At 36.7% G+C, this 10,797-nt stretch overlaps 1 long non-coding RNA gene across 2 annotated transcripts in view; it reads right to left on the bottom strand.

The window, feature by feature from the left end:
- Window positions 1-8,897: 8,897 nt before the first annotated feature.
- LOC128650271 (uncharacterized) overlaps window positions 8,898-10,797 on the bottom strand; it is a 278,851-nt gene continuing 276,951 nt past the window's right edge. For both annotated transcript variants that reach the window (XR_008400737.1, XR_008400738.1), the window contains exons 2-3: window positions 10,347-10,417; window positions 8,898-9,330 (exon numbers count right to left, since the gene is read on the bottom strand). This is a non-coding gene — a long non-coding RNA (uncharacterized LOC128650271). The remainder of the gene's footprint in view (window positions 9,331-10,346; window positions 10,418-10,797) is intronic.

Below are 10,797 nucleotides of genomic sequence, written 5' to 3'. Positions count from 1 at the left end.
ATAAATCATCCCCATACGAGTACCAATCAAGAAGCACTACGATCTACAAGGGGCGTAGACACCATCACTCATCGACGAGACCCACCCATATTGGGCTAATATGCATGTATGCTTTTTATCAAAGGATAACAAAGTAAATTTGATAACGTGAAATAAGTGTTTTAAAATTAAATGCTCCACCTAAATCATGAAAGTTTAAAGTGAATGTAAACTTTGATGAATGTGTGCCTGTTTTTTTTAAATCCTATTAAAAACAGGGACACTTTCATTCATCAAAGTTTACATTTCAAATGTTTTGTTAAAATACTTAGCTTTTCTTCTTGAAAGCTGGACAAGCGATTCCCCGCCTGCCGTTCGTCTCTCTTCATTCGTCAGAAATGAAGACTCCGGCTTCCTCCAATCATGGCATGACCTCAGGCAATGTTTGCTCTGGGGGGGGAAGCCATGATTGGAGGAAGCTGGATTCTTCATTTCTGATGTAAGAAGAGACGAGCGGCAGGCGGGGGGATCGCTGGTCCGGCTTTAAAGAAGAAAAGGTAAGTATTTTAACAAAAACAGTGAAATGTAAACTTTGATGAATGAAAGTGCTCCTGTTTTTAATAGGATTTTTAAAAACCGGCACACATTCGTCAAAGTTTACATTCACTTTAAACTTTCAGGATTCAGGTGGAGCATTTAATTTTAAAACACTTATTTTCACGTTATCAAATTTACTTTGTTCTCCTTTGATCAAAAGCATACATACATATTCTCAGTATAAGCAATGCCCTATTGGAAGCACGCTGGTGATTGGTTGCTACATTTGTCAATGCTCACCAGATGTCTTCAGCTACCTTCTAGAAGTTTATTAATGCTCTAGAGCTAACTTTAACTATGTGTTTAATCCATTTGGAGGGGTTAAAATTTATTTTTGCACTTTTAAGCCCTTTTAACTTTTTTTTCATGTAAATATATTTTTAACATGGTTAAGTGACACAAATGGTATCATGTCCCTTTAAAGAGACCTAAAAGTGAATCACAAACTGGGCCTATTTAACCACAGCCCTCAGCTGTAACCTGACATTGATAAGCAGCACTTTCTCCATGCTGATCTTTATAAGCAGCTAGGCTCCTGCATCAGGTGAGTGTATCCTTGGATTCAGTAAAGTCATGTACAGAGCCTTAGAGATCAGCTCAAGGATTAAGGTGGTGTTACTAATTGTATCATGAAACTAAGGGTTAACAGGTACTTTAAAGTATATGGTAGATTTATTAGTGTCTCTAAGATGAAGCTAAATACGTTACTGTTAGTCTATTATGTACCTTTACATTCACATCACAGTACTTTCAGAACTCGTTCTGTTCTCAGATTGAAATCTCTCAGCTCGGGATCAAGAGGCCATTGGAAGGTTATCCAAAGGGTTACACTTTTTTCCAGAGATGTTTGAAAGATTCCTAAATCTCATGACCTGCAAACTGTAATTGTAACAGGTTACCAAGGACAGCCAAGTTGGTATTAATATTAGACTCCTTAGCTTTGCAAGCACAATCAAGCTGCAGTCAAGCTTCTAAATTTATTGACATATATACTTTGTGAGTAATCAATAGGTGAAAAAGTCCTTTGGAGAGTGAAGGATTAGGCTTTAAAATATTTAACGTTAGCAACAATTTCTGTAACATTGAAGGCAGTATTGGCTTTCTTAATAGTTCTTATTATTTCCCATGTATCTCTGCTTAATGTTGACAGGCACAATACAAAATCATGTTAGCAGTTTGCATACAGGTGTTGTTGAAGTGAGCTTCATTGCTGTAGATTTTTTCTGGAACAAACAATAAATTGATTTTTATATATGTCTTTAAATTTTATATCAGCAAATCAGTTCTGAATTGCATAATACCTAGTGATAAAGAAAATTGTTTTAATTTATCATACATCCCAATCATTCGTATTCTGTGAGATTGACACAGGTTGGAAGGACTGGCCCACTTCCTGTTTACTGCCTCTCAGTATCCAGGTTTTATGGGATGGCCACTGCTCCACCCAGAACACGCCCCTTACGAGCACTATCTGTCCAGCCACACCCACCCCAGTCACACACCCCTCTGAATCAGCCCATAAAATGTTGGCGGCCCACAATGTTTAAAACCTCTGCATACCAGAAAGCCCCTGGTAAAGTTTGCAAGGTATGCTCTATTCAAAATTAAATTTTTATGAGTCAGATAGAAAATGCAATTTTTTAAAACTTCCAATTGAAGTTGTTGAACAGCATAAGGATGTAGGCTGAGGAGCAGTAATGCACTTCTGGGAGCTAGCTGCTGATTGGTAGCATACAGTATATGCCTTTTGTGACTGGCTAACCCGATGTGGTCATCTAGCTCCCAAATGTGCGTTGCTGCTCTTCCAACAAAGAATAAAAGAGAATTAAGCAAATGTGATAATATAAGTAAATTAGAAGGTTGGTTATAATTGTATACTGTATCTGAATCATAACAGAACACTACTTAAAAACTCAGGTGAACTTGTTTATCGTATCTCCCTTCACTGTAATAGCTGTAAATGAGAGTACCAGTGCTGTAAATAATGCCTGTCTCGTCTGCAGCTTGAGTTAGGTAACTTAGGTAACAGAATTGACTATTAGCTTTTTTATTACACGTAAACAATTTATATTACAGTTTTAAAGTGTTTTTATCTTCTTAAATGTAAACAACATTTGTTACCAAATGGAAAGCTTTCATTTTATTTATTTTTTACACATGGACATTTACATCTGAAAATTATGCAGTTAAAGGGACATTTTATGCCTCTCCCTATGGGTGCCACTATTTTGAAACTTAGATTTACCTGCAGGTATCTGAATGAGAGTTGCTGCATATATGCAAACACAGATCTGCACTGGAAAGCAATGAAAGCTAGATTTCAACATGGCAGCACCCATAACTTGAGAAACCCAGAGGATAATCTCATGCTTATAAAATGTAATTAGTGTTTAATGTCCTTTTAATGTTGCTGTATTTCATGATTAAAACCATACATTATGACATTTATAAGTACAGCAAAACCTTGTTAGGGCTACAACATTTCTTTGCCATACATTTAGGGTGACCAGCAGTCAAGTATTTAAGAAGACAGGCCCATTCTTCCCAAAATTTCAAAGAAACTATTCAATATAGGGACAATAGTGGCTTACTCAGGAAGATCTGGAGGGAAGTATATGCAAATTGGATGGAAGCATATCAAGACTTAGTGGAGATGGATGAAGTGTGTGAAGTTAGGTGGCAGAGTTTTGTGGAACTGGGCAATGGCTAGATAGAGGACCTTTATAAAGCCCTTTGGGAGCTGGAGCAGTGACAGCAAGAAACGCTTACAAACTATGACAGTCCCACAAAATGTGGAACAGTTGGGAGTTCTAAGAGAAAGGAAAAAGGCTGGTGCTCAGCGCTGCTATATGGGATACTGTGCTTCATTTTATAATATGATTCAGAGAAAAAAATCAATATTAAAGAACAGCTATTAAAACAACAAAAGAAAGCGCTGGTATAAAAATAGGGAGTGTCTATTTAAAACCTGCTAACCAGTATCTATTTATAATCTATGTCCAAGTGTAGTATCCTAATACCAATATGCTAATTGTTAATATAACCACAATAAACAGTTTCATAAAAAATAAGTTGGACACATACCTGCAAAATCGATTATGCAGAAAAATAGTTAAAATAGATCAATCAAACTTTAAGTAACAAGGTAAAATCATACACATATCAAATGCCTAAAAACACAAACAAATTCATCTAAACGAATTCATCCAGATAAATACACTTAATAAAGTTCATCCTCTAAAAGTTTGTTTTTAGTAAAAATCCTCTAAAAGTTCATTTTAATGAGTTTTAGTGAGTCACTTCCTCAGTGATGGTGAGTTTCTAAAAACAAGGGAGACAAGGATGGTCTCGTTACAAGTGGTAGGGGTAATGTCAAAATGGTGTATATAGATACTTACACAAGACACTTCCGATATCAGCTCCTCACAATCTCTGCAAACCGGACAATGACGTGTAGCAGTGGACTGGAAAACTTCTGTCCAATATTAGTAATGCAGATCTTATCCAGAAGAACGCTTTAAAGGAAGTTTTGGGATGAGTTTTGCAAGCAGTAGCTTTTGTTGTTTTAATAACAGATGTGAGTTCTGCAGTCCGGTATTGTGGTGGAACAAAGATGTAAACCCTGCATTCATTGCGGCGATCCCTCACAAGAGGTTAATGGTATCCCTAGCCTAACTCTAATCATAACTTAGTTTGCATAATTTAAATTGCAGCATTTCAAATGCATTGGTATTTAAAAGCAGCATTTAAGCAAATAGCGTAAAATGCTCAAAGTTTCAATCCCCACAATATCACACTCACCTAAGCATGTGCCTCTATGTATGGAATATAGAATACAAATCTATTTAAAGGATATTAAAGGATATTAAAGCCACTTTTATAACCATCATAAACTAATAACTACATAGAAAATGATCTGCATAGAAAATCAATATTTTAAAGAATTTAAAACTGTAATTTTGTTAGCAAAACTGGCACTGACAAACATGCATTCAGATTGAGTAAACAGAAATAAATGCTGTTAATCAGAACAAAGATATCATTTTACAAGCAACATTCAAATGAGCAAAGAATTACTTTGAAATAAGGTTCTGCTTTTGCTTTTCTGTGTTCTAATACTTCCCTGGTACTGTGATGAAGTGATGTACCTGTCAAGAAAGATATTGGTTTGAAATCTGTGAGCATATTTATAGCACAGGGAAGAACATTTCTATATAGATAACAAACAATAAAATGATAACGGTAAAGAAACTAAACTTACAAGCAAACAAAGCTCTGGTAAATGTGTCCTCTCTCTGCAAACAGGAGTTTAACTTAGAGTGTCAATGTGTCCTCACTAAGAGAACCTTAACATGTTATTAGAATATTATTTTGAGGGTATCTATTTTTACATTCTTTACACTCTCCCCCACAAACTTTTATGTCGTCCTCGACATATGCCAACCCTGTATGGTAAAACAATATGTGCTTGTTGTCTGACAACACCGTTGGGTAGTCAGGAGTACGTCACAATTTCTCACTAGGCCTATTGCGCGCTATAGTACCTGGTGAGGTATTCTTGCGCTTACAGCAAGCTATTTGGTAAACCCTTTTCCTCACTTGTGTAAGTTACTGTAGTCAGACTAAAGATGGTGGTAACATAGAGTACACACTCTTACTCTGTCCCTTTACTTGACCCAGCATGGTGGAAGACTAGATACACATTCACCATGTCAGTTTAGAATTTCAACCAATACCTTTGGGTGAACTTTTCCCATCTTATCTAGTTCCATCATCTCAAAATTACTGCTTTTGCTTTACCATTTGTACATCTTTAACATTTGCTCTGTACATCATTTTATATGCAAACATTAGAACATTAAACCTGACAGATTTACCAATGTTTAGAATCTACATCAAAACAATCTGGATCTAGATACCAATCAGGGTAGACAGATACAACATTTCTACATTGTATGGCTTGTACTGTTGGATCTCTGGAAACTATGCTGGGTTGACCTAAAGTATCATAAGTCAAAGTCTTTGGTTGTCTCCTTTCTCTGCTGGATTTTAGTCTTTTTAGAGGAATGGTATCTGAATAATCCTCATTCTCATCGCTCACACTTTCAACTATCTCTGTTGAGTTTTCAGGTGATGACATTTCCTCTTCCATGTGTCCTGATGGATTTTCAGATCTCTCATCTTCAGAAGAATTTTCTTCTGTAACAATCTCTGTAAGATTTTCATTGGTCCCTAACTGATGTGGGTAGAACTCATCAGCTTTTGGATTCAGATCGGTTGTGTTTCCATCTATGTGATCACTTTGAGATATAGTAATGAAAGCATTCCAATGTTCCTGTTCCATCTCTGACTCACTTCCTGTCTCATCACTGAAGTTTTGTGCAGATTGTAATGCAGTATTCTTATGGTTTTCTTGGTTTCTTGCAGTAGGTCTGTCTTTTGTTTTGTGACCTGGATCTACAGGTAGATAATCACATGGCAACAACAAATTGCGATGCAGAACTTTGATTTTTCCTCTTCCAGTTTCTGGCTTAACTTCATAAACTGGGCTGTCTTTACATTTCCTTTTAAGAACAACATAGACAGTATCTTCCCAATAGGATCTTAATTTTCCAGGACCTCCTCTTTCTGTGAAGTTTCTTACAAGTACTCTACTACCGGGTATTAGTTCAGCTCCATAAATCTTTTTGTCATAGTGTGCTTTACCTCTTTCTGCACTTTTAGTAGCTGTTTCTGAAGCAACTTTTTAGGCCTCATTCATTATTTTTGACCAGGTGTTCACATATTCAGAAGAGGTATGATATTTTTCAGTTACTGGAGTGTCAAACATGCTATCAATGGGTAATCCTGGAGATCTCCCAAAAAGAAGGAAGAAAGGAGAATATCCTGTAGCTTCACTCTGTGTACAATTATATGCATGTACTACCTTTGCAAGTGAATTTTTCCAATCTTTCTTTGATTCGGATGACAAAGTGCGAAGCATGGATAGAAGGGTGCGATTGAACCTTTCCACTTGTCCATTAGCTTCCGGGTGGTATGGAGTTGTATGAGAGTTTTGGATGTGGCAGTGCTTGCCTAATGCCAAAAACAGTTTGTTTTCAAATTCTCTACCCATATCATGGTGAATCTTCGTACGAAATCCAAATTTCAGGACAAAATCATTAAATATTCTTGCTGACTTGTTCCTGGTTGCATATGCTTGAACAAATCTTGTAAAATGATCTATTACCACTAAGATATATTCATATCCACCTTTACATTTCTCAAGATGAAGGAAGTCAATGGAGACCATTTTGAAAGGATATGTTGTGGTAATATTACTCAAAGGAGCTCTAGTAGGCTTGTTTGGGCGTTTATCCTTTAAACAGGTACACTGTTGAGTAATGTAATGTTCAGTGTCTCTTTGCATATGTGGCCAAAAGAATCTATCTCTGATTAGATTTACAGTCCTCTCAACTCCTAAGTGTCCCATCTCTTCATATAATTCTTTAAACACTAATTGATGGTACTTCTTTGGCAACACTAACTGAGAACCTGATAGTGTTTTTCTTCTCAAAATTCCTTCATTGTCAAGATAAAGTTTATGTCATTGTCTCAGGAGTATAGAAAAATCAGAAGATTCACCTTGGCGCTCATGTTTTGATGGAAACTTGTTCTCTTGTTTATATTTCCATACTTTTCCAATCGCAGGGTCTTCCTTTTGTGCTGTTCTGATAGTCCCTTTGGGAATTTCGGCTACACTTTTTAATTCACCATTGTCTGTCATTGGAGTTGTATTATTTTTACATCTTTTCCCAATGAGATTTAACAATTTACTATGGTGCTTTGTGGTAACACCATTCATTTTTGGTGGCAGTCTATTAGTAGAATTGTATGGTTGCTGGGCACACTGAGCAATGCAGTCTTGTATTCTTCGTGAAGTATTCAGCTTTAACCTTTCCTTTGCTGTGTTCCTTGCTATATGAGGACTCTTATCTGATACTTCTTTGATATAGGGCAGTTTATTACTCTGGGACACAGGTGTGCTGTAGGTTACTGTCTGTCCCTTGACAGCAACCCCCTCTCTTTTAACGGTTTCTGTTTTCTCACTCTGCATCCTTTTGCAAAATGTCCCGATTGACCACATTTGAAACAATGGTTACATGTGGTTCCCTGACCTGTGTTCTCACAACATTCACAAGCCCTTTTGCTTAGTCTCGGTGTGGCTGTTGGCCCTTTAAATACAAGCTCCTTCTGTGCTGCTGAACTAGCATTTCTTTTTGCATTTGCAGTATTACCTTTTCAAGATCCAGTTTAGTATTCTGAATTTGCTGAGTATTTTGGTTACTTACTTGTGGCTGCAACAATGGCATGGTGTCAGAGGATTTCTGAGAACAATGTAGATGACTGGACTTACACTCCATCATCATTGGTTTGCTGTTTTGAGATTTCTTCTGCTTTCTCTCTCTTTCAATCTCCATATTTGCAGCTTCATTCATTTTCTCTATGAGCAAATCATCTGAAGCAGAGGGGTCATCTAAATATTGCTTTAGCTGAAACTTGATGTGATCACTTAACAGTCCAGTACCTACAGACCTTAAGAATTTCTTCTGTATTAATTCCATTCCAAAGTGTTCATCTGATTCTTCTCCTTGTGAAACAAACAAGAGATGATCTTTCAGTTCAATTGCTCTAAACAGAAAATTCTGAGGTGTTTCTTTGGTATTTTGTGAGACGTTGTTGGTACAAATCTGACGCATTCTCTTCCTTGTAGTGACTTTTCAGGATTCTTTTCAGTTGCACTAGAGTCAGCTCATTCTTCATTTCCAACATACCTCTAAGACTTAAACCAGGACTTATGGCCTTGACTACAGATTCCACAATCTCTATTTCAGAGTATCCTCTTTGTAGTCCCATGTCAATCTGGTGCATGAGGTTAGTATAGGACAATTTGCCTGTCTGTCCCTTCTCACCTATCTGACCAGCAATTTTAAAGTCCTTTCTTATTGCAACTTCTGGTAAGTTACTATAATGAGATGTCTTAGCCGTTAAAACAGGTTCTTTTCTTAAATGACTGTCCCTTGAATCTTGACTTTTAGTGTTGAGTTCTTTAATTTGATCCTCTACGATCTTAGTTGTTTCCTGAAATTTTTCCTGCATAATGCGGTACTGTTGCTTTAAATATTCCAACTGTTGTTGTTCCGGTTAGGGGGCTTTGTCACTATCACTTACTGCTTCAGCATCCTTTCTCTTCCCTAATTCAGAGATGAATTTCCTAGTTGTCTGTAGAAATTGCATAACAGCCTCTTCACTCTCACTCTCTACCAGTTCATCCATCATAACATTAATTATCCTCATGTAATGGCGGCGGTTTTTGCCTTTCGCCATACTCTCTTCTGACGCTTTAATAACCTGGCAGGTTTCAATCAGTTCACTGACTGTCATCTGTGTTAACGATCTGCTGATTTCATCTTGTAACCTCTCCATATCCATTTTTGCGTTTTTTTGTATCAGCGGGGTTAATTTAGTATATATCCTCCTTTGCCTAATTCCTAGTTTCTATTCCCCTCAGCAGACAGGTTGTTTCTTCACCATACACTATTACAGGGATTGCACCAAGTTTCTTTCACTCACAGACTGCTATTTCTATATGCAGCATTCACTTCTGTGTCATATTCACCCGGCCCCACGTTGGGCGCCAATTTTGTTGCACTTCTGATGAATAAACTTCACAGTGCGATCGGGTTGGGTGAAATTAGGGTGCTTTAATATGAACTGCAATAAAATGGAGGACACTCATCACTGAGGGAACAAGTGTGTAACTGAACACAATAATACAGTATATAAAGCATAACAACTGTGCAGTTACAGTACAGAATTATTGTGATTAACATCCAAATGCAGAATCAACATGTGCAAAGCACAATAATACAGTATATAAAGCATAACAACTGTGCAGGTACAGTACAGAATTATTGTGATTAACATACAAATGCAGAATCAACATATGCTCTGTCTACTGAGAACATCCTTCCCCAAAGCTGCACTAAGGAAGATGCCACATGTCCTATAATCACATTGCATTTACTTTCACTTGTCACTGGAACATTAGCTAGACCAGTTTAATCTATTATATTCCCAGCTATGCTTATAAGAATCATCTCCATTACCTGCAATAAAATGAAGGACACTCATTACTGAGGGAACAAGTGTGTAACTGAAAGAAGGTTCCCCTCAGAAACAAGTAACTAAGTTTCCCTTCCCACTTACAGTGCAGCAGGTGCTCTGGTAAATGTGTCCTCTCTCTACAAACAGGAGTTTAACTTAGAGTGTCAATGTGTCATCACTAAGAGAACCTTAACATGTTATTAGAATATTATTTTGGGGGTGTCTATTTTTACATTCTTTACACTTAGTTTGCATAATTTAAATTGCAGCATGTCAAATGCATTGGTATTTAAAAGCAGCATTTAAGCAAATAGCATACAATGCTCAAAGTTTCAATCCCCACAATATCACACTCACCTAAGCATGTGCCTCTATGTATGGAATATAGAATACAAATCTATTTAAAGGATATTAAAGCCACTTTTATAACCATCATAAACTAATAACTACATAGAAAATGATCTGCATAGAAAATCAATATTTTAAAGAATTTAAAACTGTAATTTTGTTAGCAAAACTGGCACTGACAAACATGCATTCAGATTGAGTAAACAGAAATAAATGCTGTTAATCAGAACAAAGATATCATTTTACAAGCAACATTCAAATGAGCAAAGAATTACTTTGAAATAAGGTTCTGCTTTTGCTTTTCTGTGTTCTAATACTTCCCTGGTACTGTGATGAAGTGATGTACCTGTCAAGAAAGATATTGGTTTGAAATCTGTGAGCATATTTATAGCACAGGGAAGAACATTTCTATATAGATAACAAACAATAAAATGATAACGGTAAAGAAACAAAGCTTACAAGCAAACAAAGCAAGGCAAATAAAACTGGGCACCTTGTTTATTTTGACAATCTTATAGGCCCTTATTCAAAAGCGGACCTGCCGATTCACATTAAATCTCGCCTCAAAATCAAGCATAAAATATACACAGCTGCAATATTTCATGCTTCATATTGGCTTGAAATACTATTCAAAAAGCAAGCAAGAATACAAACATGCTTGTATTCTTGCTGGAATTTTTTTGCCACCTACTTACTGGCAATGTACTAAATGGAGCCAGGCAGCAG

The sequence above is a fragment of the Bombina bombina genome, chromosome 2 (genome assembly GCF_027579735.1).
Source record: "Bombina bombina isolate aBomBom1 chromosome 2, aBomBom1.pri, whole genome shotgun sequence".
NCBI lineage: Eukaryota > Metazoa > Chordata > Amphibia > Anura > Bombinatoridae > Bombina > Bombina bombina.
The sequence above is the reverse complement of the archived record's forward strand: the minus strand, read 5'-3'. Positions and strand labels throughout refer to the sequence as shown.